Below are 11,026 nucleotides of genomic sequence, written 5' to 3' on the forward strand. Positions count from 1 at the left end.
GCCTCACGAGCAGCAGAACTTTTATTATGACACAGTCGCCGGCGCCGCTTCCGCTTTTCCAGTCATGAGTATGAGGTAACAGCTCTGTTTATTATTAGATACATTTGAGAGTGTTGAAAATGATGTTATAACGTTACTCTGTGCGTTCACTCGGCGGCTGCTGTGATACATTGATTTAAACAATATGACTAAACGTGTTGAGCTATATAACAATAATTAGTTTTCTGTCTATAAATATATCAAAAGAGTTGTTCCCTTGTCTATTAAAATGTGTAATATATTAAAACATCTTTGGTGTTTCCATGGTTTCTACAAAATAAAACCAAAAAACCGAGGGTAACGCGGGTATGATGCAATTGCCAGGCGACTCCTCACACGTGCCAGAGCCTTGGTTAAAATTGCAATTTTCTCAAGAATTACAAATAGTTGGAAACATTTGGGATATTGTAAATACTCAAGTGAACAAAATATATAACACTGGGCTAGTGGTTTTTGGATATTTTACTGCAAAAATATTACATATTGCACCTTTAAGTCCCGGGTATACTTTTCTGTGTTCACACAGTCGTGTTGGCACGTATTCGACACGTGCAGTACACTTGCTTTTTTTTTTACTCTACCAAACATTAGAGGGCAGTGCTGAGTCATGTCATTTATAGGACATTCGCTCAGAAGGATAGAAGAAGAAAAGTAGTGGATCCGCTAGTGAATGCAAATTTTAGAACAAGAACCAAAACATATGATAGAGAAGGATAGATATGCTACTTTGTTTATTTTTTCATCGCTCTTTCCACACTCTTCTTTGACTACTGCACAGTGCATATTGCCACCTAGTGGACTCTTCTGTATCAACATTCACCTTGCGCATGCGCTTTTCTATGTGCACTGTCCACGCAGACACAAAAATTGGGCAGTATACACGGATATCCGTGGACCCTCCTTATGACGAAAATTGTCACACAGATAGAACGCTGACCGTCGTAGAACACAGCCAAAGAATACTTTGGGCTTTAAAAAGTTCTGTCAGGCACTTCATATATAGAACCTTTTAGCGGTTTCCATCATGGGATAATTTTATTGATTTGGTTTTAATTAATTCATTTATTCGTTTTGTTTTTAATTTGAATTAAATTTTATGAGTTAAACAACTCGTAAACATACTTTATCACTAGAAAAAAATTGAAATAACTCATTAAACATGAAAGCATTATGCAATCATTAAATACATTTCACCTTATAAAGCCTTGTTGGCATAAAGTGTTCTTTAAAATTGAGTCAAGAATGCTAAGGTTCTATTCAGAACTCCACTGAACCTGCCTCTGACTAGCAAGTAGCAATTTTTTTTTTTTTTTAATGATACACTCTTCATTATGTCCTGACCAAACTTCCTGTTTCAATAGGAAATACATCAAACTGTGCTTGTCAAGCCATTTCATGGGGTCTTTAAATGTTTATTTCTGTCATGGTTTGTGCACTGAACAAAATCAGCTGTTAAAATTAGCATAAAATGTTAAACATTTAGTATCTTGGTTTCAGTGTTCCATTCAAGTGTTGTAAACTAGCATAAAATGTCAAACCCATGCAATACAAACTAATAAACAAGTTAATAAATACATTAATACAAACAGAACAGAAACTTTAATTTGACCAGAGTTACAGTAATGTTCACTATTCGACTACATTCAAAGTCACTACCCGAATCTATTTACCTAAACAGAGCAATCCTCTGTGATGCTATTAAAAGAATATGCATTTGTTGCATAGACACCATCAGACCACTCATAACATTCTCCACATTCACTGTATATGTTAACAGAGTCAATTTATTTAAACTTACCTTTTAAAAGATGTTTGTGTCAGGTGTGTGCTTGCAGGCTGCAGTCTTAAGAGGGAGGAGAAAGGGATTGAGCCTGGGAAAGAGGCAAGCGATAAGCTCCTTACAGTAGCATTAGGGTTTTAACCCTGAAGAAGTTTTACCAGCAGAAATAGTAGCCAGTCAGAGACAGTCATTGGACAGAAATAATCACAAAAAGTACTGCTTAAGCTGGTTAAAGCTGAGGCCCATAGTTCATCAGTGAAACAGCAGTGAAAATACTTGTGATCTTCAAATAGCCATTTAGATCTTAACTTTGGCTTTTTTTTTTTTTTTTTCGTGAGAGATGAATCAACAGACTTTATTCTGTATTACACACTGATACTAAAGCAAAACTAAATTTTTTTTAGCTAAATCATGGAGATTGGTCTCCACACCATCTGACCTGCTGCACAGATTAAGAGAGGAGAGAAGAGTCATGTGGTTTCACTGTGACATTTCAGTTTTTCATCACTAGAGGGGGCTGTTAGTGTTAAGACACTTTCGAACCTAAAGTAGCATCAAAAACATGATCTGCTCAATGTCCCCCTCTACTGTTTTCCAGGTGGAATTAAGCCAACACGTGCTACTGTTACTTCATTCAGGCATCACCATAATAAGGTTATTTTTCTCTGGCTCTTCATACCTTTCTAACCATTTATATTGGCAACGTTTTACTTAAAAGGAGAGTTCACCCAAAAAATTAAATTCGGTCATTAATTACTCACTCTCATGTTGTTTTAAACCCATAAGACTTTGATAAATCTTCAAAACACATATTAAGATATTATTAATGAAACTCGAGAGGTCCCTCCACTGAAAGTCCAGCACCAGAGGTAATCAAAAATTAAGACCCAAAAAGGTCATAAAGGTGACATAAAATGAATCCTTATGAATTTAGCGGTTTAATAAGTCTTGTGAAGCAATATAATCACTTTATATTATGAACAGATTTAATTTAGGCTTTTATTTACATAAAAACACAAACATATAGCGCATCACATATGGTAAACATGGAAGCTTGTGTGTGTCACATATAAAGCTACTGTATCTCTTCACAAGGCTTGAATTAAACCGCTCAATACCGTTTTTGGATCTTCTACCGTTTTGGTTACTTGGACTTTCAGTAGAGAGACAGAAACCTTGCAGGTTTCATTAAGAATATCTCTTGAGTTTCAAAGATGAACCAAAGTCTTTTAGGTTTGGAATGACATAAGAGTGAGTGATAACCATATTTTCATTTTGGGGTGAACTATCACTTTAATTATCATTGTTATAAACAGTACCCTTATTTCCAGACATAAGTATAATTAAAGAAGTGCTGCACAGGGTTTCAAATAACCAAATAACCTGTTCTTGGGTGCTTAGAGATGGTTAATGTTTTTCAATTTTCAATTGTGGTGTGTGAGCAGCAGATGACAATCTAAACTAATCTTTCTCCAAATGCAGCTCCACACTTCTAATAATCAGTGTGACAAATTAATACAATACAGTGCATCTGCATCTGAAATCACATTCTTTCCTAATATATAGTAGGTGAGAAACAGTATGTGACAAAAGAAGTACGTCTGAATTCACAGTACTCATAAATGAGTAGGCAAAAAGTACCCGGAATACCTATTTTTTCTGGTGAGATTCTGAAGTATGTATATTATGGACACTTTTCCCCAAAATAGGTTTTGTGAATGGTAGTGAAGTGACAACTTATGCTGGTAGGTCACATAATAACGACAACATGGTGAATAGTACGTCCAGATTACATTCATGCTACACATACTATATAGAACTTACTTTTTTGTTGGTCGCAAAGTAATTGCTTATTCAAAATAAGTAGGCCTGCCTACTCAAGAGTGTATGCTATTTCATACGCAGCCTCTGTGACACAATGACATCAATGAACTTCATTTCATTATCGCAGAGTCTGCATAGCACTGTACATGGAGAAACTAATCAATGGCTTTGACACAGAACACATACTTCAAATAAAACATGATAATACAATAGTTTCTTACGGTGGCCGAGAGAGCTCAACACGCTGCAACTGAAGAAAACACATGCAAATAGAAAAAAACACCAGCAAAAAGTTCACAGCACAAGCAAATACAGAAATGCGCTGCAAATGTTCACAACACATGCAAATACAAAAACGCTGCAAATGTTCACAACACATGTTGTGATGTATGGTAATTGTGTTATTACTCCTTACCTGTTGAGGGCGCTCTCCATCTGTAAATGTGTGGGTGGATACAACCGGTGAAAAGAAAAAGAACAAGACATGAGTAAAAAAAAAGAAATCGTCACGTTCATCTGGTGTCTCTGTAAATTATTAACGCACAACAACTATTACAATATCACACATGTAAATACAGAAAGGTGCAGCAAAATTTCACAACACATGCAAATACAAAAACGTGTTGCAAAAGTTCACAACACAAGCAAATACAGAAACACACAGCAAATACTCACAAGACAAGCAAATACAGAAACGTGCCGCAAATAGCACATACCAGGCCCGGCGATCTCAAGCCCCTTCTGCAATGATCTGAATGATGATGATGATTAGGCTACTTTTAGAATTAAATTAATATTTTAATTCGCCCCGCAATAATTTATAGCACATCGCATAACCGACGCGCTGTAATAAGTTAGCTAACTCCTCATTTTAAAAAACTTGTTTACCTACATCTCTTCTCATTTTTTTCACTATGTTTGGGCCACAAGATAAATATTAAGAAATAAATGAAGGTTAAATAGTGTTATCAGAACATGATGAAGTAGAACTCTCATCAACTCTGAGTTTTTAGTTTCACATTGTGCAGTGAATAATTGACTGTGATTTGAGACATAAAATCAAGTAAATTATTAAAAAATATATAATTTATTAGTAATAATTCATTAATAATATCTTAACGCAAAATAAACCCCCCCAAAATCATTTGTCCTGGCGCCGGGACTGGCACAGACCACAATGAAAATGTTATAAGGGAATACCAAAAAGTGACGTACCTGGCTGGGATTGTTCAATGTTTACTCTTCAGTGGTGTGCACCTGAAAGGTGAGTTTTTTTGTTTATCTTAACATCCTGAATGTATGTGCATTATGAGCAGGCCTATTTGCAGCACGTTTTTGTATTTGCATGTCTTATGAACTTTTGCAGTACGTTTCTGTATTTGCATGTGCTGTCAAACTGATGAAGATGTTTTCTTTATTTGCTCGTGTTTTTTCTATTTGCATGTGTTTTCTTCATTTGCAGCGCGTTGAGCTCTCTCGGCCACCATAGTTTCTGGTTTTAGAGACAAATAGACACAAAGACAAATTGACATTATATTGATATAATTTATTTGTCAAGTGTAAATGCAATGTATACAAATATTTGTGTTATCAAAATCAGAGATTAAAAATGGTTGAATGAATGAAAATTAATAATTTAATTAGCATTTGTAACAAAGGGGCTATATGTATAATTCACCTTTATTATTAGTGACACTGGTGGCTGTTAAGTGAACTGCAGCCAGCAACTTATTTATTGCTCAAACGTACAAGAGGCTGAACGTGATTCAATGCCCCATATTCTTCTCTTATAAGTACTGGTAAAAAAAAAAGTTGGAAATGCCTTTGCAGCGATACTGTTAAGGAACATCCGGGTAGTCTGGGACGCATTCCAGTCAGAACTGAACAAGTCTAGATGTATCTGGTTGTTGAAACCACATATGTAAATTTTACTCTTCCCAATAATGCTAAAAAATAAATGTGTGAGAGAGTTTTATAGGCTAAATAACATGTTATAGCCAGATATGACAGCGCTACTGCAACACGCCGCAGATAAGATGCTGACTATCTCTTCAGCGAGCTGATGCGCAAACTGCTGCAAATGACGCTCAACACAAAATCATCTACATTAAAAATAATGAGACTGAATTATCTTACCAGTGCTGTTGCCATGCTCTCTCCTATTGTGGTCTTTGATTTTGAAATTAGCTGATGATCAATAAAATGCAGCTCATATTTGTTGCTTTTGGTGACGTGAACTCCATTAAAGGGCACCATTATGCAAAATTCACTTTTACATGGTGTTTGGACATAAATGTGTGTCGGCAGTGTGTGTACACAACCAGCTTATAATGTTAAAAATCCACCCACTACTCTTTTATTAATCCCCAAAAATCATAAGCAGTGTCTCAGAACAAGCCGTTTGATTCTGGGCAAAGTGACATAACTTTGCACAGGCCCCGCCCACGACTGCTGACGGTCTCTGCCGTATTAGCATAGACCCCGCCCTGAGAGAGTTGTACACAGTCCACCATTTTCTCCACGCTGGAGCTGCTGTAGTGACAACAGTTTGTCGTAAGCAACTCAGGGGCGTAGTTTGTGGGGGGGATGGGGGGAGGTAACCCCCCCAATATTCAAATGCTTCAGTTACAACCCCCCCAATATTTCAACATAAAAATCACCATAGATCAGATGAAAAATATGTAGAATTAATTTATTTTGAAGCAATAATTTCGTTTCTATTGAAATATGAGTTCGTCATAATAAATTAGAGAAAAAAATACCTCCCCCTCCATTGAACCGATTGGTAACGTCCAACCAATGCGTGTCGCACTTTCACCAAAACAACGCGAATGGCGCTCTACTGTTTGAATGAGAGAGTACGGGTAGCTCAAAAAATGAAGAGAACCGCTTCCCAGCCGACTATATTAAACTGCTGGTCAAAGAGAGACGTTAAAAAGAATAAAGCATGTACTGAGAAGGAGGTATGAGAATATTGTAATAGCTAGGTACACTCCACATATATTTTAGCTAGCTAGTCCATTGCAATTCAGCCATAGCTAACAGTGTAACTGCAACCAGTTACCAAAACAGCCGTCTGTTTTGTTAGTTCATGTTTTAATAGAGTCTGTATTTATCAATGACAAAAGTATTCACATCGGTGTTTGTTTTCTTCCTAAATTAATCTGACTTTTGAACGAATTGGCTGAATGAACGATTTAAGTGACTGACTCAAAAAAAAAAACGAATCGCTGCCACCTACTGGCTGTGTTAATATTTAACATAATTTCTTTCTTTTTAGAATTACAGTTATGTTAGAATTTGATGAATGATTATACATAAATTTCATAAAGTTATGATAGATAGATAGATAGATAGATAGATAGATAGATAGATAGATAGATAGATAGATAGATAGATAGATAGAACATAAATTATCCAATAAACGTTACACACAAAACAGATTATTATAAAAAAAAAAAAAAAAAAAAACAGACAGCATACCAACGTTCAACCCCCCCAATGTTGAAACCAAATCTACGCCCTTGAAGCAACTCATTTGTTTTGTTGTTGAATTTAAGAGTGAACGTAACAGTCTTCATGTACTCCTGACATCAGAGCCGCTGAAGACTCAGTGGATTCGTTTTATTTTTAAAGAGAACGCACCCCCATATACCTATATTCATTTATGTCTGCGCAAATCATTTTACACCAGACTGCTTCGTGAATGAGGGTCAATACAAAAAGGACATTAGAAAACAGGTTTTGCTAAAAAAAAAAGTTGTTACTCAAGGATGGATCAGTACCAAATGTTCGTGATCCAGCTTATAGCCTACAGAGCGATCCTGGTCACGGCAGGAATGAAAGGGAGAGCAGAGCACGCACTTTATTACAGTTTATCTGAGTTATTTTATGGATATAAAGTTTACCAGTTTATTAAGCACCCCTCGAAAAGGCATAAGGTCTGTATATATTTGTTTACTGTAAATTGCTATGTGAGACTATAGTTTAAAAGAATCCCTTTTCTTTATATGACACATTAACTGTGTCTCATTTCGAAGGCTGCATCCTCTGGAGGTCGCATTTGAAGACTGCGTACATCATAAAGCTGGTATCATTTAAGAAAATTAACCGATAGATTGCAAAGTAAAATGGAAATTACAGTATTTTACACCTCATGAGGAATAACAGTCAATTTTATTACAGTTATTTTTCTAAAATAAGACATCCTTGATGATGTATGCAGCCTTCAAATGCAACCTCCGGAGGACGCAGCCTCTGAAATGAGATGCAGATATTACAAGTACAGAATGGCTTTTCGCCATTATCTGGAACATTAAGCATTCATGTATGTGTCTTTGAATGGAAGAGGCTCTCTGAAGCATAAATGTCACATCCTTTTGATTTTCCCAAAAACCCATGAAGACATCCCTAAAATAAAATTGCTAAGCTGTCATCTAAACAAGTTGCTGTCTGAATGTCAGTTTGTACATTTATTCATTTTATTAGAAAGTGTTTATTTATAAAGAGTACTACAAGCAACAGAGACTGTGAATGATGCTGTTGATAAGACATCCTTGATGATGTATGCAGCCTTCAAATGCAACCTCCGGAGGACGCCGGAGGGTGCTTCACTGTGGTGAGCAGAGCGGAGGTATCCAAAAAACAGAAACTCACTCTGAGCACAAACTTGTCATTAACCGATTACTGTACCAAAAAAAATAAAAAATAATAAAAATAATTACACATTAATTCAAATTCTATAATAAAGGGAATTTCTATAATCACTTGAAAACAATTATGAAGGATCATGGTATCTTATTTGATAAGAATCCGATTCCAAAAGACTAACAATAATAATATTTATTTATTTGTGTAGATAGATAGATAGAAAGATAGATCTGAAACATCATGTTAGTAATTACCACTAGATGGCAGCACATTCATCAGTTCTTGGCAAGTCTGAATATACTTAAATTCTTTAAAACTTTCATTAAGAGCAGAGTATTTAAACTAAATTCATTTGACTTTTCAATATCTCTATTACCAATTTACCAGTAGTAAAAAAAACAAACAAACAAAAAAAAAACAGGCAATGTTCAATCGATTCGATTAAATTCAGTTTTCTTTTTAACTCATTAATTTATAAGCCTTGGATTATACAGTTTAAAGTAGTCATCAACTGTTTGTGAATTACCAATTCACCAACATTCAACACCACCATTTTGTATACTTTTATAAGTTATTCTTATTCTTTTAATTTTGTTGTGATTGTTGTTTGTTGTTGTTATCGTTTTTGCTATTATTATTATTGCTGGTTTTGCTATTTTGTTATTATTTTGGTTTTAACTTTGTTTTTATTGTTGTTTTTTATCATTGTTGTTGTTATCATTATTTTTGTTGTTATTATTTTGTTTGTATTTTTGTAGATGTTATTTTTGTTATCATTATTACTGTTATTATTTTTGTTGTCAACATGTTTTTGTTGTTACTACCTTTTATTTTTATTTTTGTTGCTATTTTTGCAGTTGTTGTCACTGTATTATGTTTGTTGTTATTAAGTTATTTTGTTGTTATTACTTCTTTCACTTTCCCCTTCAAAAAAATCAAGCATTTATGTCAAGTGCTGTGCCAAGGCTCAGCCCCAGAGACGGCTTTGGCCCAATTTAACCCCTGATTATACCCAACCACTTTGACGACAGACTTTGGCTCAGGCATTTCAGCATTTAGCATGATTTCAAAAACAACACATCCCAGCGCCTGATCGCCTCTTATTTAACACAAACAAACAAACTGCTAATAAACTAAAGATATTTGTTTTGTACTAGTACCCATCCGTGCCGGCTTCGAAAAGTGGTAGGAACAATATTGACCCTGGCAAAAAGTGGTGGGTACATGTCCCACCCGTAAATTACGCCTTTGCTTTCAAGTTTAGATACTGAATGGACTCTTGAGACCATAAAAGTAATGAAACGTTATCTTCTTCAATTGTCATGTTTTCTGACACCATTTGATATTTTTTCCTTCAAACGCTGAAAAATAGCCTACTGTCAACACACAGTGTTTCTGTGACTATACAAAGCAAGTGAATTTGAGGTAACATATGGGACTGGCTATCTGCTGAGCACTTAGCCGTAGCATTTTAACACCTTTTCGCTTCACATTTGGCTGTTATTTCGCAAAAGATTTTCAGATGTAGCTGGTTTGTATCTTTTATGCTCTAATAGTAATTTTATTTGACTAGCTCAGAAATGTCAACTGATAGCCTTTGTCGATACTAGGAGGCTTTGAACCTTTTCCATGTGACATGCACACCCACATAATGGGGTACTTAAAGGCATAGTTGACCCAAAAATTATCCCATGATTAACTCACCCTCAAGCCATCCTAGGTGTATATGACAATCTTCTTTCAGACAAACACAATCAGAGATATATTTAAAGATATCCTTAGTCCTCCAAGGTTTGTAGGCTAATTGTTGTGAATGGGGGGCCGCGTTTTGAAGTAAAAAATAATGCACCCATCTATAAAAAAAAGTAATCCATAGGACTCCAGTGGGTTAATAAAGGCCTTCCGAAGTGAAGAGATGCATTTTTGTTTTGTTTTACTCATTTGGCGCAAATCAACTTGCGCATTCTAAGTAGGGCCCAAACCCATAAGACCTTCGTTCATCTTCAGAACACAAATGAAGATATTTTTGATGAAATCTGAGGGTTTCTGAACCACACATAGGCAGCAACGTCATTGCACATTTTGAGGTACGGAAAGGTATTAAAGACATCGTTAAAATAGTCCACGTGACTACAGTGGTTCAAACTTAATGTTATGAAGAGACGAGAACACTTTTTGTGTGCAAAACAAAACAAAAATAACTTTTTTGACAATGACAATTTTTTTCTCTTCCCTGTCAGTCTCCTATGGGACCTAATGAGCTGGCAAATAATGAGTTTGTGTTCTGACGTAGAACACGGAAGTGCTGCACAGCGTTCACTACATCAACAGCACAGGACTCTGACATAGAAGAGAAGAAATTGTTGAATAAAGTGTACTGTAGTCACATGGACTATTTTAACAATATCTTTACTACCTTTCTGGACCTCAAAAGGATGCAATGATGTTGCTGCCGATGTGTGGTTGAGAAACCTTTGGATTTTTTAATCAAAAATATCTTAATTTGTGTTCCGAAGATGAATGAAGGTCTTGCGGGTTTGGAGCGTCATGAGGAGGGTGAGTAATTAATGACAGAAATTTCATTTTTGGGTGAACTAACCCTTTAAAAAAATGCTTAAGAACATAATGTCCATATAAAAATACGTATACATACAATACATGTTTCAAACTGAATTTAATTACAGATAATTAGGAAAATTAACTTGTAAAGGACCGACCAGGCTGATCATAGAG

The sequence above is a fragment of the Chanodichthys erythropterus genome, chromosome 7, assembly GCF_024489055.1.
Source record: "Chanodichthys erythropterus isolate Z2021 chromosome 7, ASM2448905v1, whole genome shotgun sequence".
Lineage (NCBI taxonomy): Eukaryota > Metazoa > Chordata > Actinopteri > Cypriniformes > Xenocyprididae > Chanodichthys > Chanodichthys erythropterus.